Source organism: Hemicordylus capensis, chromosome 4 (assembly GCF_027244095.1).
Source record: "Hemicordylus capensis ecotype Gifberg chromosome 4, rHemCap1.1.pri, whole genome shotgun sequence".
Taxonomy (NCBI): domain Eukaryota; kingdom Metazoa; phylum Chordata; class Lepidosauria; order Squamata; family Cordylidae; genus Hemicordylus; species Hemicordylus capensis.
The window spans coordinates 215,709,235-215,735,825 of record NC_069660.1 but is presented as its reverse complement, the minus strand read 5'-3'; the positions used below and the strand labels follow the sequence as shown (position 1 = coordinate 215,735,825).

At 43.2% G+C, this 26,591-nt stretch overlaps 1 long non-coding RNA gene across 1 annotated transcript; it reads right to left on the bottom strand.

Annotated features, from left to right (window-relative positions):
• Window positions 1–5,261: 5,261 nt before the first annotated feature.
• On the bottom strand, window positions 5,262–22,405 carry LOC128321970 (uncharacterized). The gene is made up of 4 exons (XR_008305445.1): window positions 22,288–22,405; window positions 20,541–20,622; window positions 18,976–19,107; window positions 5,262–7,304 (listed from the first exon to the last, which is right to left on the bottom strand). It is a non-coding gene; the product is annotated as an uncharacterized LOC128321970 (long non-coding RNA).
• Window positions 22,406–26,591: the final 4,186 nt, after the last annotated feature.

Sequence of the window (26,591 nt, the reverse complement as noted above, 5' to 3'; positions counted from 1 at the left end):
AAATGACAAAAAATAGTCACCTACATTGGGGAGGAGAGCTGCTCTTGTGGTAGCAAGCATGACTTGTCCCCATAGCTAAGCAGGGTCTGCCCTGGTTGCATATGAATGGGAGACTTGATGTGTGAGCACTGCAAGATATTCCCCTCAGGGGATGAAGCCACTCTGGGAAGAGCAGAAGGTTTCAAGTTCCCTCCCTGGCTTCTCCAAGATAGAGCTGAGAGAGATTCCTGCCTGCAACCTTGGAGAAGCCGCTGCCAGTCTGTGAAGACAATACTGAGCTAGATAGACCAATGGTCTGACTCAGTATATGGCAGTTTCCTATGTTCCTATGTTCCATTCTCAATCATCTCCCTAATAAAGATGAAGGAACATAGAATTCAATTCCTAATATACCAGAGAGGTTTTAGGACAGCCTTCAATTGCACCCCTGCTAACAGAGCTCAGAGACACCTTTTAAAGTGGTGATTTTCTTATATTTAGCAGGGGAAGAGCAACTGGCCCTATCCAGCCCCAGCACAGCATCCCTCCCGGGGCTGTTGCTGGTATCTGCTTTGCGTTTCTTTTTAGATTGTGAGTCCTTTGGGGACGGGGACCATTTTATTTATGTATCATTTGTTTTTCATTGAAAACCACTTTATGAACTTGGGTTGAAGAGTGGAATTGCAGCAGCACAAACATTTTGGTTCTGATATAACTATACTTAATTATTGCATAACTACGCAACCCAGTCTTATGCAGGTTTATCAGGAAGCATGTCCCTTTGATTTCAACAGGACTTACTCCCAGATCATTGTATACAAACTTGCAGACCAAGTTGAGCTGTGGTTAATTAATTAATTAATTAATTAATTATTACATTTATATCCCGATCTCCCTCCAAGGAGCCCAGAGCAATGTTCTACATACTTAAGTTTCTCCTCACAACAACCCTGTGAAGTAGGTTAGGCTGAGAGAGAAGTGACTGGCCCAGAGTCACCCAGCAAGTATCATGGCTGAATGGGGATTTGAACTCGGGTCTCCCCAGTCCTAGTCCAGCACTCTAACCATGGGGTGTAACGTGTCCATCCCTTAAATAATATGCAAGGTTCATCAAGTCTTGATACGGGCTTCCCCTAAAACAGGGAGCTCCCATTGGCTGCTTCATGAGACAGGTGGAAGAGTGGCTGAGTTCACTTACCCATCATCATCTCTTGTAAACATAGCTACGCAGCTGACAACCAGCCACCAAGTTCAATTTGCCGTTTGTTGACTGACCACACCTAACAAAATTGCCTCATGCAGTACCCATATTCAGCCTGCGTAAAGCCAGATTTGCAATAGGTTAGATTATCCAATGAAAAATAGCTATTTTAAAAATCTTATTTTTGTTTGTGCACAAGAATTTCAGAGGAGGCAACAGTTCTCTGAAACTGACATTTTTAAGGCCCACCTATTCACAACTTTGGTCAGATTCTGTTTTAATACTGATTTTTTAAAGGAAGAAACTGAATTCCCTTGTAATCCATTCCAGAAGGCCATCTGCAGCAGGCCTCCTGGCAGGGGAAAAGATCACGGAGCACAATGAATCCTCTCCCGGCAGTGCTTTCTCAGTTATGCAAGGCTCCAATAGAACAAACCTCTTTGGATTAAAAACCCATTTTTCCTTGTCCAACCCCATGGCGTGTCAGCTGTCCTCACATAGGAAAATCTGGTTTTAGAGAAGCAGCACAAGGAGTTTTAGTACTTTGATCCAACAGAGCAGGCATAACGTATGGGGGGGGGCAGGTTTGTCCCTTGTTGCTGGAGGCAGACATTTTTAAGAACTGTGTACGTCAAATACAGTCCCACTTGGAAGTGACCAGCATCACTTTGATCATGAATAATCCATATTAGTATCGCTATTAAGATTTATTCTCAGCATTCTGCCAATAAAGTACTCTTAACAATTCACATAAAGTATTTGCATTGCTCTTCTGTTGCATGATACTCTTGGAATACTTGTACTGCTCCAACTGTGTATCAGCTGAACCAGATCATTGCAGGGCACATGAACCCCTCTGTAGGAGTGTGTGTGACTGCCCTGGACAAAGCTACTAATCTCTGGGCCCATCTGACAAAGAGCTGGCTCTCTTCAGACACAGAATGAAACCTAAGCACTTAGGGCCCAACCTCAACACTCTCCTCATTCAATTCAAATAAATCCAGAGGTGGGGGAAACTCTCAAAATCCTCACTCCCTACATCTCCCCAATTCTCCAGAGTCAACCATGGATCTTGTACAAATGAGTTTTGAAAAGTTCCTTTCCATATGAATCATCTGGCAGAAAATTTGTGAAAACAGGCAGCTAAAAAGAGTTAAAGCAAATCTTGGCTTTTGTCCAAGGACAGTTCTTGTAACATTTTTTTATATTTCAAAAAGTGTGAAATAACCTAAAAGCTGGACATTTTCCCCAAACGTCTCTTTGTACTGTTGAGCCTTGCATTGTTTGGCACTGCTACATGTTAGTTTGTTAGCTTCACTGAAATGTGCCCATGCTTTAAATTAATGCTGAGTAATTATGGTTCTTTTTCTGTTACCTTATATTTTTTAACAAACACACTGTATGGCTGCAGCAGAAGTTGGAAACATTATCAACTTCACTTTTTCCAGGATACTAACCCCCCACCTTTAGCACACACACACAACACACACCAATGTTGTTTCCTACAAAGCTGATTTGTACAACTGCTCTGCATGTGATCAGTTTTCTTTTTTTAGTCCAATCCAAGTTGCAACCTATACATGGCCTAGCTCACCTAATCATGCCTTCCTTGTCTTGAGAACTAGGAACTACAGCATAACAGAGAGCTGTTATGGTGGAGAGAGGCAGGATTTTTTTTAAAGCATACCTTTAATTCTCCTAGGCTGCTTCTGAAGAGATTTGGAAATCTTCTGATTCTTAAAAGGGAACACATCAATCCCGAATTTTGTCTCTTTCACAATTTCTTTTTGGAAAACCATTATGATCTCAAACTTATAGACAGATGGAACTTCCAAGAGATCCTGGCAAGCCTTTGATCTCAAGTATACTTCAGATGATCATCAACTTGACCTAGATACATACCTATGCTGTAAGAAGAGCCAGTGACTCAGGTTCAAAAAACCCATTAATATCTGTAGAACCCAACACAGCTGCATATACTCTGAACAGAAAAAGGGCGGGTTTTGACATAACATGAGACCACAGGTCCCTCTCCCTCCCGCTAATTTCCCGGCCACATTCGGATGTTGGGGTGAGGAGCCTCTCTTCAGTTAGCAAGACTGCAGAGAGGCGAGGGGAGCTGGCTGTATGGGCTTCCCTCTTTCCTGAAGGCATAGCCTGCACAACCAATAGCAGCCAGGGCAAGAGATGAGCTTCCTCCCTCAGTTCCAGTTGCAGAGAAAGCGAACAGCGATATCAACGTTTGGATGTAATGCTGGCACCATCAAACCGGAGGTTGGGACAATTAAATCTGGAGAGAACGGAAAGTGACAAATAGAGTTTGGGGAGGGAAATCATGGGTTCATTTTTTTCTTAAACTGTAGTTTGCCGCATTTGGATGTTCGGTTACCAAAACCGGAGGTGAAGGGACCTCCAGGTTCATGTTACGTCTGAACATGGCCAAAGAAACAAAATGAAGGCACTCGTTTTTAAAGGGCAATTTATCAGGGTAAGGAATGTCAAAAGGGGCTCCTCTACTTTTTTAAATTTAAACCTACCTATAGCCCTGTCAAATCCCTTGTGTAATATATGAAAGCTACATGCCTAGCATTCACTAGTCAACACACAAGACCTCTTATTGGGGTTAAGTAAAGCCAAGCACTTCAATGCAGCAAGAGAGATCAATTCAGTCTTTCGCATCTGTTGCAGATACAATCGTAATCTTCACCTTCATTGCAATATTTATCCAAGCCCAAATGAAGTGGCTAGATACATCTGTTCATACAAATGAGGATGCACATCTACATCTGGGGCCACCAGTTGTTATGTCTGACTAGTTGTCCATTACTACATCCGGATTGGGGCCAAAAGCTTCAAACACACACACACACACACACACACACACACACACACACACACAAGCAAGAATTTATTTAATTTAAGTACACTTTCAGTCTGAGGCTTCTCCGGTTTATTCAATGGCAACTACTTCCTCATATGTGTGCTTAGGATTGATTTGTAGGCTCTGGAAATCTCAAACACTTTTCTCTCTTGGATTTAGGTTGATGAATAGAAAGCAAGGCAAGGAGTGTAGAAAAGAACACAAAAGGACACTGCCCTCTCCACTTTAGTTTGTGAGCTGTTTTTCTGAGAGTAAGATGTGTTCTATACTTTCCCTCTCCATTTCTTAATATAATTTTTCTTTGAGAATTAAGACAGGCTGCATTTCAACATTTCTGAATGTTATTATCTGGGTTGTATTCAAAGAAAATTAGTCACGACTGAGTTTCAATGAAATTAATGGGACAAATTAGTCATGACTAATTTGTCTCATTGATTTCAATGGTGCTTAGTCATGACCTCTTTTTTTTAATGCAACTTAATTTAGGGAATGATCTTTTCATATACTGTATGTAAAACAAATTTCTGACTAGGACTGTGGTCCCTAAGAATTGTTCCAGCAAAACATACATATTCTCAAAAAGAGCCTAGCTTGCACAAACCATGATGACACTCCTGCATCACAGACAAGAGGCAAGGGTTCAGAAATTGCTTTGGTATAAGAATGCAGCAGTACACATATCTTGCACTTCAAAGGTAACATCAGGAGTTCCAGGTAACATGGGGTGAGTCTATGCTGAAGTTTCTTTCTTGCCAGCTTTACCCCAGTTCCATGGCGGGACAATGCTGCCATGAAGAGCAGCTGCAGCACTAGTTCCTGAACCCTGGAGCTTCTGGTGTTATCTTCACGGACTTCAAGAAGCCTCAGTGCAGTGCAGTCACTCCCATGCTGATGAGGTAATGTGTGACTGAATTCAACTCTTACTTCTAAGTAAACAAACAGCAATAGGGCCTGATCCTAACAACATTTCCTAATAATCTTTTCTCAGAAATATATTCCAATGTTTTCCATGGGACGTAGGTTTTGGGCGGTATAGAAATATGTTAAATAAATAAATAATAATAAATCTTACCAATATGTTACAGTTGCAGCCCTAGTTGATATTAACTAGATCATAATGGTCTCTTTTGCTTTTCCAAAATGAAACAAAACAAAACAAGCAGAGTTGACATCTTTTAGCAATAATCAGAGTAACACAAAGTTTAATGCAGACGGATGCAAGGGTTTAGAGTCATCTCAGGAAATTAGTCCAAACAGCTATGGTACTACATCATGGAGAAGCCACTGAACACTTTGATATGATAATTTATTATTGTACATTGATTAAAGCTGGCAAAAGAGCAGACACTATCCAGATGACTTTTGAATTACAAAGCCACAGACTTCAAAGCATGCTTAAGGCTTTGGGTTCACACAACAAACTAAGCTTTACTATTTACAATGTAAAACAGACAACCCTTGTGAATTAGGCAGGGACAGCAGCATCAGCAGCAACAACAATAACAATAACATAGCACAACCCAGAAATAAGGAATGAATCAATCCTATAAAAAATGGCTTCAGTCTAACTCAAGTGCTCTGATCATTTCCAGATGATAACATGGGACTGATTGGCTGTGTCTGGCAGCAGTTCTTATCAAGGCCTGATTATGACAGCTACATCAGCCAAAGAAAAATTGTCTAAGACACGATGGACAAAACATGACTTCTACACATTGAGGCTGCTTGCTTTGAGCAAGATTGTACAGTGTGTGCTAGTGGGGGAAAGCCATCTAAGTCACAACCGCAGGATAAAGGCACAACAGATGAACTATCCTCAAGACCAATTGCCCTTAACTAAGTATTTCTGAGAAAAACCAATTCCCGTTTATACATGCTTTCCTTTCCTTCAGAGTAGCAACATGCTCTACCTTTCTCCCAAGTGTCATAGTACATTCCAGTGTCCTGGTTGCTATGTGGGAACTGAACCGAAGCTGATTAGAGAATGTACATGCTTTCCTAAGCCTACTGTAAGCCTAACCAGGGCTTGAGCACAGTCATGATTGACTGCAGAATCAGGATTGCAGAGATAAAAGGCAAGATTGACTCAAACCCAAAGTAAGAAGTACAAGATAAGGTAAAATAATAAAATGTGTGAGACAGCAAGTAAGAACCTGAATATTGCATTTTATCACTTGCAGGTGATGGATCCCAAGACAATCCTGCGAATTCATAGTAATATATTGCCCATAAGTTAGAGATTCATAGAACTTTGCCTCCACCAATCAATGAACAAAAACTGTAAGTAAGAAACTAAAAACAATTCCTCTATCCTTACATTCTTCCAAAAAAGAAAATTAAAGATCACATCCTAAGCAGACCTACCTAAAGTTGTACAAATAAGATTTTGTGTTGTTGTTGTTTTAAAGGATTGTCTTTGACTGGCCACTCAGTTAATGTGTTATAATGAATCTATAGAAACTCTAATGTAAAAGCGGCAAAATTCTCCTCCTTCTATACTGGTCTCCAAGGCAGAAAAATTATTATCATCATGAATACAACTCTACATTAGGATTGAGGCCAAAGAGAGAGTTAATTAATGCAACTAGATTTGGAAGGACAAAAGGAAATTGATGTCCTGCTATGATCTATGTTCATTGATCTGTCTCTAATTAGTAGTTTTTAAATGGTCTCTTAAAGCACTCTGTAGTACATAGTTTCTGACTTTAGTATCATTCTACTTTAGTATCTATTTCCTGACACATTATTAAATTTTTGTTCCAAAATCTCTTTAAAAAAACCAAAATCATTTCATCTTTTTATCCTATCAAAGGTGAAATTTACAGCAAAAAGAAAAAGAGCACCACTTGTTCCTAGCAGGATTCTATTATTTTTAGCACATAGCAAAATTTTATTTCTTGTGTTCTATTGTGCATTTTACTAAAATATACTGATAGTCTCGTTTCTTACTTCTTAAACAGCATTTACATGTATTCTGAGCAAATGTACTGTTTTATCTTTCTTTTTTGGCAAAGAGGAAGGAAACCTCTGTTCAGATGGTTTCCTATTAATTATAAGCAATATTTGCCCTGTTTCAATAACTGGTTTGCTCAGGCAATGAGCTGTGTGAGTTCAGAACAGTGGTTCTCGATGTGCAAACTCATACTGGGTATACATGAACGAAAGTGGCAGATCCAAAGGTACAGTGGGTATTGAAAAGAATCACCCCCTTCGATAGACCTTAAATTCTGGTTCCCGTACATCCTGAAATGAAAACACAAAGAAAATTCCCTTCACCAGCTGTACTTATCCAATGCAACCTATAACATCCAACTGAAAAACATCACAATTACAGTCCAGAAAAAGTGTCAGAAACAAAAAACAAGAATTACTGAGATTCAAAAAGGATCACCCCCCCAATGTCAATATTTTGTTGAACCACCTTTTGCTTTAATAACAGCCTTGAGTCTGTTGGGATACTTCTCTATCAACCTTGCACATCTAGACGGAGCAATATTTGCCCACTCCTCCATACAGAACTGTTCAAGTTCGGTCACATTGGATGGTAGGTGTTGGTGGACTGCTATCTTCAAATCTCCCCACAGATTTTCTATGGGATTTAGGTCTGGGCTCTGACTGGGCCACATGAGGACGTTCACTTTCTTCTCCTTCAGCCACTGTGTGGTCAATTTTGCTGTGTGCTTCGGATCGTTGTCATGTTAAAAGGTGAATCTTCTGCCCATCCTCAACTGTCTGGCAGAGGGTAGCAGGTTTTCTTCCAGAATCTGACGGTATTTGGCCCCATCCATTTTTCCTTCTACCCTAACGAGAGCCCCAGTCCCTGAGGCAGAGAAACACCCCCACAACAGGATGCTGCCACCTCCATGCTTCACTGTAGGTATGGTGTGTTGTGGAAAAAATGTGGCTTGTTCGGGAGGGTCGCAAGGAGAAAGCCACTTCTCAAGAAAGGCCACATTAAAGCTCATTTGAGCTTTGCCAGAAGGCACCTTGAAGATTCTGATGCCAAATGGAAAAAGGTCTTATGGTCAGATGAGACCAAGATTGAACTATTTGGCCTCAACACCAAACAGTACACCTGGTGTAAATCCAACGCAGCTCACCATCCACATCTTTTGTCTATCCTGCAGTTCTCAGAGTTCCAAACTGGCTCCAGAGATTGACAACCACTGGTTAACTGTTAAATCCTTTCATTCTTTTATACAAAAACCATTTAAAAACAAAAGAAAACAGATAATCACACACAACAAGGGCAATCCAAAACATTTTGCTGCCTGTGGCAAAGGACAATATGATACACACACACGCAATCTACAGGTGAGTGTTCAGCATCCTTAGGCCAGATTGCCAAGGCAGCAGTGGTAACATTTGAGCACTCCCAGATTTGGTTGCCAAGCCGGGCAGTGGTGGCAGGCGCATTTCCGGCTCACATCATGAAGGAGGGAAGAAGAGGTACAGCCCACTGGAGGGAGCGGAGGAAGATGATCGGTAGGTTCCAGTGAGACAAGGAAGGGCCACAACAGTAGATGGCAAGGTGGCATCCATGATGCTGGGGGCCTCATTCTTGCTGACCTCTGTGCCCCTCCCTGCACCCATGCCTGAGGCAACTGCCTCTATGGAAGGGTTTATTTATTTATTTTATTTAACATATTTGTATACCACCCCAAATGCAAGGGTTGCCCCTGCGCTCACATGTATCAGACTGCAACCTAATCAACTGTTTATGCAGCTGTCTCTCCAACAGTTTTGTAAGCTGTAGCACTCAGGATGTTGCTTTCTACCTCACAAAACTCTCTGGGTTACAGCAGTGTGCATACAGATCAGGACAGCTTCCCCATGAGTTCAGGTGAGGCAATGGCCTCAGTGGCAAGTGTGCCACTGGGAAGTGAGTGCAGACATCCTGCCCCCGATCATGGGCATCACCTCACCTGCTGCCGCCACCACCCGTGCTTCAATTCTGCTGCCTCCACCCCTCTCTACTTCACAACACCCCACCCCGCTACTTCACCATCTCAAGTGACTTTGCCATGCCACTGGTCTCAGCTCTGTGGTGTGCCACCACTGCTTGCTATTTCTCTGGTGCAAGGCAGTGTGGATCATGCCTCTGGCACCTCTGGCTGGCCTCTCCCCTGTGCTGCTGAGCCAACACCAGCATCTCCCTCTCTTTGTCTCTTTCCTCCAGCACTTATTCACTTTGTCTTTGGACATGTATGATGCTGGAGGAGATTGCAGGGGGAAGGAGGGGAGAGGGGGGTGGATATTGGCACAGCAGAACAGAGGAGAGGACAGTTAGCAATGCTAGAGGCACACTTCATGCCACTTTGACAGTACACTGGGGCCATTCACAAGACTGAGCAGTGGGGGGCGGGGCAGCTGGTCCAACTTCGCTTCCCCACAGAAATCACTGGAATGTTTCTGGGAGTGCAGACCATGCCCCCAGACAATCCATGCTGCGTGGGGCAGTGCAGAGCTCCGGAAGCCGGGCAACACATCGCAGCCTTCAGATATCCCACAATGCACCATGCAAGGGTAGATTCCCCCAGGAGACAAGTGCTCTAGGCACCTGTCTCTGTGTCCACTGGGGTTGGATGCAGCACCAGCGCACACATGATCGCAGAGCCCGGGTTAAGCACTCACTAAAGCCTTTAATCCTGTCTAAAAGCTGAGTTTAAAAGCTGGGCTATGCGGTGCTGCCCCACTGGGACCGGGACCGACACCTGTGGTTCTCATGTGCAGCCTAACCCAGGCTAGGCTTCCCTAGCCTGGGTTAGGGTGAGTATGAGAACAGCCTCTCTGTCTGACAGCACACTCCAACAACTGAGGCCAGCAGTGATGGGGAAGAGGCGTGGTGCCTGAGCCAGTGAGCTGGGGTGGGTTTAGGGATGGCCAGTGAGTGGATAGGGTGGCATCAGTGTTAGCTCGTGCGGGGGTGGTGTTGGAGGGGGAGGCCGGCCAGAAAGGGGGCACGGTAGCCTCAAGCAGCAAACAGTAAAGAAGCTGAATATACTTGTGCTTGGGTGGAAATAGCGGGATGGATTAATAACATGCATGAAAAACCGAGGAGCCAAGTAGGGCTGAGGATATATGGAGCCAGGGAAAAGCAGTGGAAGGCTATGTTAGTCATCAGGATCCTGAAATGACCTAGTTTCAGAATGCTGCCTGATAACAGCTGCTGTAAGGTGTCTAATAGGAAAGAGGGATGCAAAGTATAAGAGAAGTCTGCCCAAGCAGGAAGATCTGGAGAGGCAAGAGGAGCTTGTAAAGACATAGTTGAGGGTGCTGTGAACTGGTAAGTGGCATGAAGGCCTTAAAGCTTAGCAAACTGACAGGCAGGTCAACAAAAACTAAACGTGTGGGTTTAGAAGAAGAAAGGGAACTGGTACACACACACACACAATTTCTGTTTAGGGCAGTTCTTTCCTCATGTGGCCTGGATTTCCTTGACCATGGTCAAGGAGTACTTATATCTTTGCCCTAGATTTGATACTCTGAGTGGTTGGTTATTGCCTCACCATTGAAATCTGAAATGGTGCCCCTGCTGGAAAGTACAACACAAGAAGCAGCCTTTAGTATACATGTCATAAATGAAACCAACAGGAAAAAAGTTCCACATAATCATTTTGTTCACCTGTGGAACATGTGTGTGGGTTTTTGGTTGTTGTTTTTTTGTTAAATTGTGATAATTCACCATAACCCAAACAGAACAAAAATGCCACATATTTAATAACACATTTTCAGCATGTGTTCACTTTCATTATTATTCATGGATAGCAATAATACCCTATTAGCAAAAATATGCATCTATCAATATCTTCTTTTGTGAAATTGACACATGCTGAAAATATGTTCAGGGTAATGTTTCCCTAACAATGGGTGAGAAATTATTCTAAGGCACAGGTGTTCCTTTCATGTGACCTTTTAAAACAGGCACTCCTGAGGTGTTTGCATGTGTGAATATTAATATTTTTCTAGCTTTTTTATGAGGACAAGGATTAGAGCTGATAAAAAGACCTCTGGTAGTTTTTGATTCTCCAAACTGATTAAATCAGGTTCGGGCGATCACATGACCACAGCCCTGAGCAATGTTGAAGGGAGCACCTTGCCTGTTTCATGTGGTGAGGATAAGATGAAAGGAGATTGCAGCTAGAGATCAGGATAGAGAACAGCAAGGGGTAAAGCCCTTAATATCTAGACTGTATAATTAAATGTGGTCATATCATGTATCTTATTAGGATTATATTAGTAAGCACCAAACTGCAGTGTGGATTTGCAGGTAGAAACACAGAGGCTGTATATGTGTATAGTACTATATCTGTATCTTTACACACACACCCCTAATGGGACTAACATTCCATTAGGTGTGTGTATATTAGGGGTGTGTATACACACCCCTAATGGAATATACTCCTGCTAATTGAGCAAAGAGGCACCTTTTAAAGTGGTGATTCTCTAAGATTTAGCCAGGGGAGAGCAACTGGCCCTATCCAGCCCCAGCACAGCATCCCTCCCGGGGCTGTTGCTGGTGTCTTCCTTATGTTTCTTTTTAGATTGTGAGCCCTTTAGGGACAGGCAGCTATCATTTATGTATTTATGTATGTATGTAAACCGCTTTGAGACTTTTGTTGAAGAGTGGTATATAAATATCAGTAGTAGTACTGTGTGTGTGTGTGTGTGTGTATACACACACACACACACACACACACACACACACACACACAGAGCATGTTCTGAATGTTTGTATGCTCCATGCACATCTAACCTACATCACAGAGCTACTGTGAGTATAAAATGGAAGGGAGTAACACATATGCCACCCTGAGTTCCTTGAAGAATATATATAGGAAGGATTTATATAATAAATACTAATCTTAGTTATCCTTCACAACAATCCTGTAAGGTAGGATCCCATATCCTTAAATATCCCATATCACAGATGAGGCCTGTGGCTGAGAGAGAATTTGAACCAGGAACTTCCTGATTTGGACTTCCTTCTCTAATTCACTAGACTATACTGTACTAGACAAAAATTGCAGGTAGCCATTCTGGTCCAGTAGCAAAATACAAAAGCAACAGTCATATCTTATCTATATAATTATTTCTCCAAGACAGTCCATGTGTGGCAACCTCTTGCGAGAGCACGAGAGAGTTCCGGAGCGGCGGGGAGTTTGGTGGCTGCGGGCAGCTGGAAAGCCAAAAGGAACTTGACAGTTGGCTCTGGGGGCTACAGATGGCTGTCGGCTGGCCTGGCCGCTGGGAGGAGGCAGCAGCAGGACACCCTGTCCCGGCCAGCCGCTGGGGTGATGAGGAGGTGGTGGCGGGCCCTGGCTTGGCTGCCGGGAGGAGGAGGCAGAGGAAGCACAAGAAAGTGGGGGGTGGGGGGAGAAGCAGGGAGGAGGAATGGCCAGTCAGCTGGCTGGCCAGCCAGAAAGCCAGGCATGCCTGGTAGCGGGGCACCGGCTGGGAAGAAATAGAGGCTCAGATGCTCTGTGCCCAGGCCCACTAGTCTTTTATTAATGCAATACCAATTAAAACAATAGCCACATACTCAAAAGCATATACACTATTCTGTGATATCTTAATTGGCCTGGGCTTTCCATTCAATTTGTTCATTTTCACAATATAGCCAGTTATTGTAAATTCCCATGTTAAAAAGGAACTGAGGGTCAGCTATCAAGAAGTTAAACCTGAACCCAGGTTACCCAGTCCCAACAGGTTCAATACACTATTCACTGGCTCACACAGGCCCTCTGTTGCAACTGGCTGTCTATAAAATAAAATGCTCTTCTGAAGTCGGATCTTTCATCTATTGATGTAAATGTGTTAGCACTAACCTTCATTAGTGCATGAACACAACATTCATCACCATCACTTTGTGCACAAATATCAAACACTGCTGTGTTAACTTCTTTTAAAAGGTCAGTTACAAACAACCACTTTAGTTGTGCTAATAATTATGAGTAAAACACAAAGCTTACCACTGTTGAGCTGGATGGGCCATGTTCTGAGACAGTTCCTTTTCTGTTCCCTGCTCAGCTGAGTCAGAACAGACAGAAAGAGCTGAATCCCAGCAGTAACTGCAGGATGTGGGCCATTCTGACTGCCCTATGGTACAACTACTAACTCATTTAGATTGATATAGGAAAGGGATGGTGTGATAAGAAGCTGCTTTAATCATTATTAACCAATTGTCACTGATTTTCATGCAGAAAATATGTTTAATTGTAAACCGCCCTGAGCCATTTTGGAAGGGCGGTATATAAATCAAATAAATAAATAAATAAATAAATATTTCAGAATATTTGTTGTTCCAAGCACAGCATAATGAGGATGTGGACAAGCTGCTTGGCCTGGGGTGAGGCGGCCTACCACTTGTGCTCTGGATTCTTGCCCAACTTGGCTGCTTCTATCTAGCAGGGAGATTGTTGGAGGTGGCCTAGTCAATATCATAAATACATCACTGAGGGAGAAGAGGGTGCCTCCATGTTTGAAGGAGGCAATGGTTAGACCTCTTCTTAAGAAGCCTTCCCTGGACCCCTTAGCAATGGATAGTTATAGGCCAATCTCCAATCTCCCTTGGTTGTGAAAGCTGATCAAGAGGGTGGTGGCCAACCAGCTCCAGGTGGTTTAGGAGGAAACTGGTTATCTAGACCCATTTCAAATCGGTTTTAGAGCTGGCTATGGGGTTGAGATAGCTTTGGTGGGCCTGATAGATGACCTCTACCGGGGAATCGCCAGAGGGAGTGTGACTCTGTTTGTTCTCTTGGATCCCTCGGCAGCGTTCGATACCATCAGCCATGGTATCCTTCTGGATAGCCTGGAGGAGTAGGGGGCACTGCTTTGCATCCTATCTGCTATCCTATCTCTCGGGTAGATTTCAGATGATAGAGCTTGATGACAGTTGCTCCTCAAAATGGGAGCTGTTATATGGAATCCCTCAGGGCTCCATTCTGTCACCAATGCTTTTTAATAGCTACATGAAACCACTGAGTGAGATCAGGAAGTTTGGTGCTGGGTGTTATCAATATGCTGATGACACCCAAATCTATTTCTCCTTTTCATCTGCATCATCAGGAAATGGTGTTCATTCCCTAAATGCCTGCCTACAGGCAGTAATGGGCTGGATGAGGGATAACAAACTGAAGCTGAACCCAAGCAAGACAGAGGTGCCTATTTTGGGGGATCAGAATTTAAGGGATGACATAGATCTTCCTGTGCTGGATGGGGTTACGCTCCCCCAGAAGGAACAGGTACGCAGCTTGGGTGTGCTCTTGGATCCAGGCCTCACCATGGTATCTCAGGTGGAGGCTATGGCCAGGAGTGCTTTCTATCAGCTTTGGCTGATTCGACAGCTGCGTCCATTCCTCGAAGAGGATGATCACAAAACAGTGGTGCACCAGCTGGTAACCTCCAGGCTTGACTACTGTAATTTGCTCTATGTGGGGCTGCCTTTGAATGTAGTTTGGAAGCTTCAGTTAGTTCAAAATGCAGCAGCAGATTGGTCTGTGGAGAACCCGGAGACACCATATTATGCCTGTTTTGAAACAGCTGCACTGGCTGCTGCTATGTTTCTGGGCAAAATACAAAGTGCTGGTTATTACCTGTCATGGCTCAGACTTCTGACTCAGAAGAGTCAGAGCAGGAGGATTCGCCTGCTAGTGAGGGCTAAGAGGCACAGCAACAGGATTTGGCAGGGAGACCAGACTCTGGAGCTGAGGATTCGCAACAGCTGCCAGACATTATTTCTGATGGGGAGGAGCCTCAGATTTCACCTGTCTTGAGAAGGCATCTCAAAAGGCAAGCTCAGTGGGAGTCACGCAAGCACAGGAGATCACAAGAGAGGAAGCCAAAGTGCTGACTCAGGGAAGCCTGATTGGCTGCTGGTTCTCTTGAGCCATATATATTTAGTAATCTCTCAATTGCTCAGATGCTGTTTGCAACTTTTGCTGGCCGCAGACAGTGTGCTATTTAAATTTCAGACTTTTCCAAGTTCCAGTTTGCCTTGTTTACGCTTTCCTGCTTTGTTCTGTTAATTCCTTGTTCTGGTGTCCTTCGCTCATTTCATTCCTTGCTTTGTGTTTTCTTTTCACTTATTACTCAGTTATTGTTAGAGGGGGGTACCTAGTTCAGTTCAGGGGACTTAATTCATTTACTATTTTCTTTGTGAGCCTTTTCTTTTCCTTCTTGCAGTTTCGCTGCTGCTTTCTGTTATCTCACAGGGGGAGTGCTGAAGGGGGTTGTAAATCCTGTTGGGTTAGCTGAGCTAACCGATTTATGATATTACCTTTAAAGCCCTGAATGGCTTAGGTCCAGGTTACCTTAGACAGTGCCTTCTTATGCATGATCCCTACCGCATGTTAAGGTCATCTGAAGAGGTCTGTCTCCAGTTATCACCAGTATGCCTGATGGTGACTCAGAAGCATGCCTTCTCTGTAGCTGCTCCTGGGCTGTTGAATGCACTCTCTGCAGAAATCTGTAATTTGAATTCTTTATTGGCTTTCAGGAGAGCCCCCAAAACCTATTGGTTTGGCTTGGCCTTCCAAGGTTTTTAAAATGTTGTAAATGGTTTTAATGTTGTAACCTGGTTTTTCAGGGTTTTAAAACTGTTGATTATTTAATTGTTGTTTTATGGTGTTTTATAATCTCTGTTTTAACTGTTAATTGATTTTAATGGTTTTGTTTTAATTGCGAACTGCCCTGAAGCTATTTTGGAAGGGCAGTATAAAAACTGAATGGATGAATAAATGAATGAATAAATAAATGGGATGTAATGCATTTGATTAGCTGTAAGCAGCTAAAGACCAGTTTTTATGCTGGCAGCATGAGTGCTGCAGCAGCATAGCATTTTCCTGACAGCCAGGTAAAATAAACCACATAGTAGAAGCCTACACTGCAGATCCTAACAAACCAACATTCCGGTTTCCAGAGCGATGATGCTGGCATGGGGAGCAGCCATACCATGCATATCTTCCCCACTGTGCTTGAGGGCTTCTTGCATTGCCAGCAGTGCTGGAAGGGGTAGATGTTATCCAGCGCTGATCCACTTTTTCTTTGTGTGTTTAGACAGTGGGGCTATAACAACATTTGTAAGAGTTGTGGAGATATTTTAAGCCTCTGGTCTCAACAAACTTGTCTTATCAAAGAGGTAAACAGCACTGAAGGCATTACATTCAAACATGGGGCAGGGGGAAGGGATGGTCTGCTTTTAGCCTTTACCTCGGCAGCAACTTCCTTCTCCATTTACATTCAAAGCTAACAAGGTACTGAAATGAAACATTCATGTTGCACATAAAGAGAAAAGAAGCAGTTGCCTGGAACAAAAAATAGGCATGTGACCAAACATAAGCATGTGTGCTGTAGAAGCATAAGCTTCCTTTCCCCAAGAGAAAAGTGCCTAAATATTTACATTTACACAGTCACATTTATAGACTTCTATTAGGGAAGGCTGCTTTGGGCAAACAGAGCTGTTACAAATGAATCCTTGACCACTGCTTTTGGAAGAAGATTTTAGGGAAAGATGTAAAAGTCACTAACTGTCATCCATTATTTTTTTTAATCTAACTGGCATTTAGTTAGTGTTAAATACCATGATAGTTCATCAATGTTTCTGTATAGTATCCCAGAATGCCAACTCATTCTCCAGGGTTACACAGAACGTAGTGTAAGCAGATCCATTGTGTTTCCATGGTCAGTTAGCCCTGCTAACTTGGCAAAGAGGCACCTTTTAACGTGGTGATTCTCTTTATTTAGCAGGGGGAGAGTAACTGGCCCTATCCAGCCCCAGCACAGCATCCCTCCAATGGCTGTTGCTGGTGTCTATCATATGTTTCTTTTTAGATTGTGAGCCCCTTGGGGACAGGGATCCATCATATTTATTTATTTCTCTGTGTAAACCGCCCTGAGCCAGTTTTGGAAGGGCAGTATAGAAATCAAACAAACAAACAAACAAATAAGCAAGCAAGCATGTCAAAGATTCATATGTGCTTTCCCCTGACTGCTGCTAGTGGTTACTATTCGGCAAAGGTATTATGGTGCAAATTCATTAATTATTATGTTTTGGTATGTTATCTGATATCAAGTTGTAACAAAAGGAGTATAAAGTCGTGTATATCCTGTGATGGTTGCCAACCGTACGACAGAAACAGGATTAGCTAGCTAGTTATACTTTCATTGTTCAGTATAGCAAGCATGCTATCACTGCATGCCTTATCTTCAGTGCCAAGGGTTCAGGCTGATTATCATTTATGCTCTTGCTGACACGTTTGATGCTTTAATAGCAGAGTTGGTTATTCAAAGTTCTGAAGACAGGCTGTACATTTTACAGGTGAATTTTGAACTTCATTCTGATTCCACAATTTAGTTACTGTGCCAGAGTGTAGCTCCTGTTATTCCAAGAATGCTTTCCCACCCATAGCTAGCTTTCCCACATCCCACAGAGCACCCATGGCTAGCCGAATTAAGGTTTCAGCCTGACATGCCTGGCATCAGCATCCTGCAAGACTTGGATGATTAGCTCTGGACCTGGATGAGCTGCAAATCCTTTCTTCTCACTGTTTTCCTGGCATGGGGGACTTGTGGCAAGAGTGTATTAAGGACTGCAGAAGTGAACAAATGTTTTTTTCTGGGGGAGCAGAGGACAGATCTTTTGTCCGGGGTCCTATACAATGCTGTAGGGATGGCTCCAGGTTGACACAGGGAAGAAAGGAGGTTGATAAAGGGATTTTGTAAACATAGGCCGCATTCTCACATAGCAGGGAACTGGAGTTGCAGGGATCTGCAGTTTCCTTACCGTTACATCCAAATGTGTGCAACTCTGGTCCCATCTGTTGCGTGACCCAAGGTTTCGCTTGAGAGACTCCAATTTGAACCCTTGGTTTGTAGTGTAGAGTTATGGAGAGGCTAACAAGTTTAGTAGTAGTAGTAGGTTTCGCTGCTCAAAACTAAGAGTCCATTCAGCCTCCATTCCATCCAAATGCAGCACTGGAGGCTGCATTCAGCCAGACTGGAGGAAGCACCACCCTCTCTCCCTCCGTGACTGGATGCCACGTGACTTTAAAAAAAGAGGGGGGAAGCCCACACAGTCTCACTGCAGAGAAGAGAGGGTGCTCTCCCTGTCATCTGAATTCAGACAGAAGAGTCCAGGGGGAGTGAAACTGCAAGTCCATTGGACCCGCAGTTCTGTGTGACGTGTGAATGTGGCCTCTCTGTGGATAGTGGCTGACTCAGGCTGTACCCAGTCAGTTGTAGGCAACACACTCCAGCTGACACATTGCAGAAGCACTGTTGAAATGTTCTCCTCTTCGTGTTTCCACATTAGGATAAAAACTGGGTCAACTGGCTCTATCTTCCCTTTGGTGCTTTTCAGAATGTATGAAAGCATCACATAACCAACTGAAACATTATGAATTATCCACCCCCCACCAAAAAAAAAACACACAACAGAAAAAGTAGCGGGGGGGGATCCAAATTGCTGATAACATATACACAGACCTAAGAGACAGTGGGTCTTTCAACCTTAATCTTACTGCCATACACTGGTTCTTTTCCTGTATGGTGAACACCAATTGTGCCTGTTTCAGCTGCAGGTGATAAAGTCCTATTTGTAGTGGGTATGAAGTTGCATCTTGCTTGGGCATCCAGCAAAAATTAGTGTGGCATAGTAATCATCATACTCCTTTCAACATATTTGTCTGCCTTTAAATCAGAACACATCCCTGCAGAGGGGCTACCACCGCCTGTGCAATGTCTGGCTGTAACAGCTGATAACAGTAGCTCACTCTCAAGAGAACCTAATGTATTTTTAAAGAGCACTTTAACACAGCGTAACAACATTACCACACTTCTTGCTCAAGCAAAGCATTTTCCCAATCTATATTCAGTGCCGGATAGAGTGACTACAGAAATGAGTTAGTTACTGTACCTGAGCTCTACGCCTTGGCTGCTGGTGACAGGAAGTTAATTAGACAAACTTGAGCAATATCTTCCAGACTTCAGTTCACATTACTTGAAAGCCAGAAAATTATCTGCTACATAGGAGTTATTGCTCCTAGAGCTAGTCAGATGCAAAATGAGAAAAGAAGCAAAGTTCAGAGTCACAAAAGGGACATCAAACCAAGGTAAAGCGCCCCAGGTCTAGCTCAACCTATTCTCAGCATAATTTGGCTAGCAAGGGATAATGGAGGAGCTAAATGCCATGTGACTAACATAAACTATGCACTAGAATAGAGACCGTTGTGAGCTAAGGTGTGATCTAAGCTAGATCCTGGTGGCCTGGGTCCCACTAGAAATTACAGATTGATTATGTGACCTTTGGCAAGTAATAATCTCTCCACCTAAATCACCCACTTGCAAAATGGGAGGAGTAATGACCATACTCACAAAACAGTTATGAAGATACCACAGTAAAAATCATACAGCATTGCAGTTTGCAGAGCACTTTGCAATTTAAAAAGCTTCTATAGGCCTATATAAGTGCTATAAGGGCATAGTGATATATTCTGTGAATCCATATTATATCTAAGCCTTATTAAGACATTATGTTGTATCTTTGTTCAGATGTCTGTACACTTGTACATGTTTTTGTGTGAATCACTATACCTGTGTCAGTTTTAGAAGTGAACCTAAGTACGTGTCTCTCAAATGCATGGTACAGTCAGGAAGTGTACTTCTGTATCTGTGTTCAACATAATATGTGGATAACTGTACCTGTGTACTGACCCGTGCCTGTGTACACTGTACATGGATTGTATGAGTGTTAAACATAACGAGTGAATAGGGCTAGTTTTTCTGTAGCAAAGTGTGGGGCAATACAGGATATTGTATACTGAATATTGCCTTCCTTTGTTCTTTCCACTGTTTGTAGCTGCCTCCATTATGTCTGAATGCAGAACTGGAGGTAGCCTTCCCTGGTTGAGGGAAGGGAGTTCCCCTTTTTTCCATCTTGATTGGCTGCCATGGCTGTCCATCAAAGGAGGAAGCCCAGCAGCCAGCCACCCCACCCCTGCAGTCTCGCAGACTGCAGAGAGGAGGCCAGCGCTGATGTCTGATAAGATGGGGGTGGGGGGAGCATAACCAGGGGTCCAAGTTCTGTGTTATGTCTGAATGCAGCCATAGTATTTGGTTTCCATCTTCCTCAGTTCTAGGGTTAATGAGGCTCTCTGCTCTACTATAAACATTCACATAACTCGGAATGTCACTCATTGTACACTATGCTTAATTCTTCAACAGCACTTTGCCAACCATGACCAAGGCAGACATGCATCACTCTAAATAGTCACACTGGATTGACTGGCTAGGAAGATAAACCCATTAATGTTTTTCCAGCAATAGATGAGAGGTATATAAGTATCTACACACAGAGAAGTGATTACTCCTGATTGAATGCAAAAGTAGCTGCTGACATGCTGTTTTGTAAAATCTGGATTTAAGGGTTACTAGAGGGGAAACACACACACCAACTTAAGTGTCTCCCTGTACTCATCTGACCTCAGATTCCACATAAGCGGTTTCTCTTTAAAGGGTACAAAGCTCTTTGATAAAAGGATACGACATGTTAGTTCTGTACTATCTGAGGAGAAAAGATAAACACAATAAGTCGAATGAATGGGACAATTCATTTCAGTTTCTCCTCTGGGTTATATCAACCTGCTTGGCTTTCAGTTTCCAGCGTTAAGCCACGATTCTCTGTAGGATTGTAAACATCAGGTTTAACCTGAAGAGGCTCGACTGTGTATAGAAAGAAATGATTCAAAAGCCAGTAATGTAGCCTCCATTCACTTCATCTTAAGGGGGAAATGGGATGGGAGCAAGGTTTAGCTAAACCAGCCTGGCAGGCAGCAGTAGGTCGTCATCTGAAGGTGGTGGTGAATGCAACAACTCCACTGCCCTTTTCGGCTTCTGAAAGCAGGGGGATGGAAGCCTTTTCACAGTTCAGTAAGCAAGGCTGGAAGCTATTTGGAACTGAGAGGAAATTTAAGAAACAGCTCTCAAAGAGGGTATGCATATGTTCCTGTGTGAAACTAACCTGTGTTTTAAAAGAACAAGTTACTTATTACAGTGCTTCAACAAGGCCTAATTCTAAAGGAATATATGTCAAGCCATGCTTTACTTAAGTACTGCATCCCTAGAAAGAGAATTCATTTGTTTCTTGGCCCTGTACTGAAAAGTATTTTGTCATGCAAATCTGTGGTGAATGCATTAAAAGCAGCAATATGAATAAAGCCAGCAAGATACAGTCAAAATAGCTTTGATGTTGATCAAACAAACAGTGGTGTGGCTATTTGTGCTCATTCTTGCTCTGCTGCAAAACAAGCAGGTCTTTGGTTTTCCTCAGGAATTCAAAGATTTAGTAGCACCATTGTCAAGGCTTTACTGTATGAATTTCTAGATACTTCTTTCAGTTGCAGAAGAGGTTCATTCCAGAAAAGCAGTTATCTGATGAATGGAGGAAGTTTGAATATGAGAGCCTGGGGAAGCACTCTTGCAACCACTGCACCTCATGCCCCAGATGAGGGGTGGGGTGGGGGACCAAATTCAGCCAACCTACATCTAAATGGGCCTAAAAAGGATTGCATTAATTTGCACAAAAGTCCTGAAAGACTGAGAACATATTTAGAACTTTGACAAGAGGACCCATGAATACAGATAGCCTGAAGACTGGAAGGATCAATTTTCATTCCTTCTTTCAAGATTCTTGCCCAAGATCTCCAAGCATGTTGGAGGAGGACTGAGTGCAAATCCCTGTTTAGTCACTGGGTCAGTCACTTATCTATCAGCCTAAGCTACCTCACAGGGTTGTTGTGAGGATAAACATAACCATGTACATTGCTCTGGAAACTGAGGTGACTTGAAACAAAAGTATATAGCACTTAGCAATAGCAATAGCACTTACATTTATATACCGCTCTATAGCCGAAGCTCTCTAAGCGGTTTACAATGATTTAGCATATTGCCCCCAACATTCTGGGTACTCATTTTACCGACCTCGGAAGGATGGAAGGCTGAGTCAACCTTGAGCCCCTGGTCAGGATCGAACTTGTAACCTTCTGGTTACAGGGCGGCAGTTTTACCACTGCGCCACCAGGGGCTCTATATGTTTATTTTAGGCTGCATTCAGACATTACACAAAACTGAGTTACAGGTTACCAGCAAACCTGTAACTCCAGTTTTGTGCGATGTCTGAACGCATGCAACCATAGTCTCACAACCAAACCACAGGGTTCCATTTACTTACCAAACTGGAATTTGGAGCTGGGATTACTCCTCAGTTTCACTGCTCTAAACCTCTGTTAGCTATATCTGTGGTTACAGGTTAGGGGCGACCAGTGAGAGGCCAGCTCAGAGCAGCACCAACAGTGGTTACGCTCTAGGGCTTACCCAGCACTCTATGGTGTGTTCCCTGACTGAATGCCACGCCCCTCCCTGCTCACTTCCTGCTTCCTCTGCCTGCCAACAGGCACACTAGGCCCTGCTGTTCTTATAATTAAAGGGCCAGCAGCACTACCAGGGAGCACTGCTTGAAGCCTGTGGTCCTTGCAGCAACGGTGGTGCTAGATCTGTGCTGGATGTGCTGGGCCTGCAGAAAATCCCCCCTTGTGTTAGCAATTTCCTGAAGCTGTGAAGCCATGCCCACAGCCTGGCACTGGCATGGCTGTACATGTGGGCAGAACCAAGCTTGGAGGACCAGAAAGTGGGAGGGGAAACTCTAACCTGCCTCTGGAGTTTCCCAAACTGGGAATGGAGGATTGTCTGTGATGTGTGATCCCCAGTTTAGAATGTTAACTGCAAACTGCAGTTCTAATCCAGTTCCTGTGATGTCTGAATGTGGCCTTAAAGTGTGCCATCAAGTCGCTGTCAACTCCTGGTGACCACTGAACCCTGTGGTTTTTCTTTGGTAGAATACAGGAGGGGCTTACCATTGCCATCTCCTGTGCTGTATGAGATGATGCCTTTCAGCATCTTCCTATATCACTGCTGCCCAATATAGGTGTTTCCCTTAGTCTGGGAAACATACCACTGGGGATTCGAACTGGCAACCTCTGGCTTGATATTCAAGTAATTTCCTTGCTGCGCCATTAGGTGCAGGCTTAGGGTCAGGTTAAAAGCTGCTTCCTTCACTCCTCTCCTTTGACTTATCTGGCTTCCATCCCATTGTTGCTCCACTGTCCTCAGAGACTGAACTTGCCAGCTGCTTAGGGCAGGGAGCCCACAAGCTTGCCTTGCTTTCCAGTTTCAGCTTTCAGACTATGTTGCTAAGCCTCTTCTTCCTGCTCACCACTTCTTAAGCCCAGTGTGGGCCTAACTGCAACAATCTTCAGACTAGCAGCAACATCCAACCCTGGAGTCTGGGGCAGCAGGCCTGGTGTCTTGATCTTGGGTACATGCCAAGAGCCTGGTGCCCCAGGGGAGCTCACTGCCACTGACGCAGTCATCTGCACTGCCACCCTTCCTTTTCAGCCACCCTCCTCAGTCCTTAAAGCTATCCCGCCAGCAGCTATCTCACCACCTTCAAACCAGCAGTCCATGCACATCCCTACAACAAGCATATTCAGAAATGATTGACCTTCCACTTTATTTTATTACATTTATATCCCGCTTTTCCTCCGAGGAGCTCAGAGCAGTGTACATGCTTATGTTTCTCTTTTAAAAACATAAACACCTTAAAAGCCAACAAAAGACACATAAAGGAACCATTGTGTGGCAGACTATGGTTCTATCTCCTTAAAATTAAATTCTCCCTTCCTCTGTACAAAAGCCCAAACAAAGGAAAGATTAGTATCAAGTTCCAAATGAAATGAAGTTTACAAATAATATATACAAATATAGATTAATACCCTCATCTATGGCAGGATAGTATGTTTAGACTTTTAAAAAAAATGTGCCAGTTCTTCCACACTTCAGGTGCTCAAAAGTCATACATTGTATTGTATTTATTTAATGGATCTGTATACCTTCCTTCAACCATGTTTTTAGGGCAGTTTACCAAAGGGGGTGGGGGTCACAGTAAAAACAACAACAAATATTCAAAGCAGTAGAATTTCCTTCAACAGCCAATTATATTCTACAAGAATTTCTTTCTCTCAAAAGAAGCTAAAATGGAGGCTCACAGACCTATATCAGCTCCCCCTTCAAGATGCTATTCAAAGATGTAGAGGTACAGCTGAAACCCATTAAATGCAATTGAGCCCAAATGGCCCATAAGTCATGTGGAAACTTCTTTTCCTCTGGGATAGTTAACTATAGAGCCTTTCTTGAGCTTCCAATTTCTTTTTCCCCATCAGTTTAATTTTCATGCAAAAAGCTATGAGGATACAAGAAGAAGAACATTCATGAGAAATAAGATAAGTGAGCACAAATCTGTTACTTGAGGCTAGAGGATTTGAAGTGCTTTTTGTTGCATTCTAAAATGTCAGTCTTTAATAATGTGGAGCAATGTTTTCTTAAGCCTGGAAATAAAGAGACCTTCCATATTGTAACTGAAGGCATAAATTGCCAGCACTGGCCCTAGCCAAATATAAAGAAATATTAACTCTTACAATCTATATGATTTATGGATATGAGGAAACTAAGTATGTATTCAGTTCATCTGATCTGGTATTCTTCAAGAAGACACACTGAAATATTAACAGTTCTAAATATAATACAGCCCTTGGGATCACTGTACATTAGTCCAGTATGAAAGTACTTTAAATATTTGGGAGGAATAAAGATTTAAACAAGGAAATAATTACATAGATAATTATCAGAGTCATATTGACTGTTTATAGGGAAGGCACACATTCCAAGTAAAAGGGATTAGGAGCAGAACAATTGACTTGCTAAATAAAGTAAGTAAGTAAAGTTGTGTTGTTGAGTCGGTGTCAGCTCCTGGCAACCACAGAGCCCAGTGGTTGCCTTTGGTAGAATACAGGAGAGGTTTACCATTGTCTCCTCCCATGCAGTTTGAGATGATACCTTTCAGCATCTTCCTATATCGCTGCTGCCCGATATAGGTGTTTCCCATAGTCTGGGAAGCACACTAGCGGCGATTCAAACAGCAACCTCTTGCTCCCTAGGCAAGTTACTTCCCTTCTGTGCCATTAGGTAGCCTTGCTAAGGCAAACCAAGCTCCAATTCCTCCAACATTCTGTTTCCATTAGCAGCCAGCCGCCTTTGGAAGCCGGGCACACAGGTGATAGCCTTCATTTAGGGGTGGCTTGCCAGTGAGGGAAGGTGAGGTGATGGCTTCAGGCAGCACCTCTGCCCTGGGGTGGAGAATGTGCATATTCTACTCCCCCACCAACTGGGGGCACATCACCTTCACCTGCCTTGCTGCTACCAGTCCCTGTCACTAGAGCATTGGGTCATGTCCAGAGGGATGTCATGTCATGTCCCAACATTTCCCAGCTAGCAAGTGTTTTGCCGGCTAGAGAAACACTTACGAAACAGGAGTTGCAGGCAGGGCAGCACATGCCCCAATGCTGGTTACTCCCCTTGATGTCAGTGTGTCTGCATTGTGGGTGTGGTGAGTGGCATCATGGTGTTACCTCAGGTTGTGCTGGGGCTTGAGCCAACACTACCCTCACATGCTGTTTATCCCCAGCATCTGGTATTTGGGAAGCATTGTCTGGTGCTTCCACCATAGCTAGTAGCCAAAGTCAAGTGATAGGCATGTCCTCCTTCCTGAGTTTGTCTAGTCCCTTTTACAAGGCATCTAAGCCAATGAACATTACCACATCTTGTGAGTGAATGTCTTGTGAATTATGCTCTCCATGAAGAAGTCCGTTGGTCCTGAAGCTGCTACTGATCAATTTCCCTCAATGAAACTAATTATGAGAAAGGTAAGGAAAACATTTGTCTACTCTCTCTATGGCTGTAATCATCATTTTATATATTTCGATTATGTCCTTCCTGATGTAGCCTAAGAAAATCCTTTATTTGCCCAAGATATTCTGTTGTAGGATAAGGCAATGGCTGCAAGAAACACTTGCTGGTGTTTCTTCAAATGGCTTCGAGGTATCTTCGAGATGGCTGCAGTAAAGTTGATGTTTAACAGTACAATATTTTGAAGCTTTTAACAATAGCAACTATTTATTGTTGTCCTCTTACACTGTAATTACCTGTGGAGTCTGAATGATAGATAGGTTGCAAATGAACTGAAACCAAGAGCTAATGTTCCATGCTGCTTACTATTAATGCTTTTAGATAGAAAGATGATTTTGGGGTGTTTTTTTTTCAAAGTTTGATGCCAGCAATGATGTTTTTACTGATTGTGTTAACCTTGCATAGTTAGCAAACTTAAGAACATAATCTGCAAAATGACCTGAAATTCTGCATCTTTAAATGGCAAGCGGAATGAGTTGATTATTTTTGTTTTGAAAAGGTATGGGTCAAACAGACGCTAGAATATCATAAGCGAAGTTAGTAGAAGTCACCTTAAGTGTCACAGTGGGAAAATGCTTGACTAACAAGCAGAAAGTTGCCAGTTTGAAGCTCTGCTGGTACTATATTGGGCAGCAGTGATATAGGAAGATGCTAAAGGGCAACATCTCATACTGT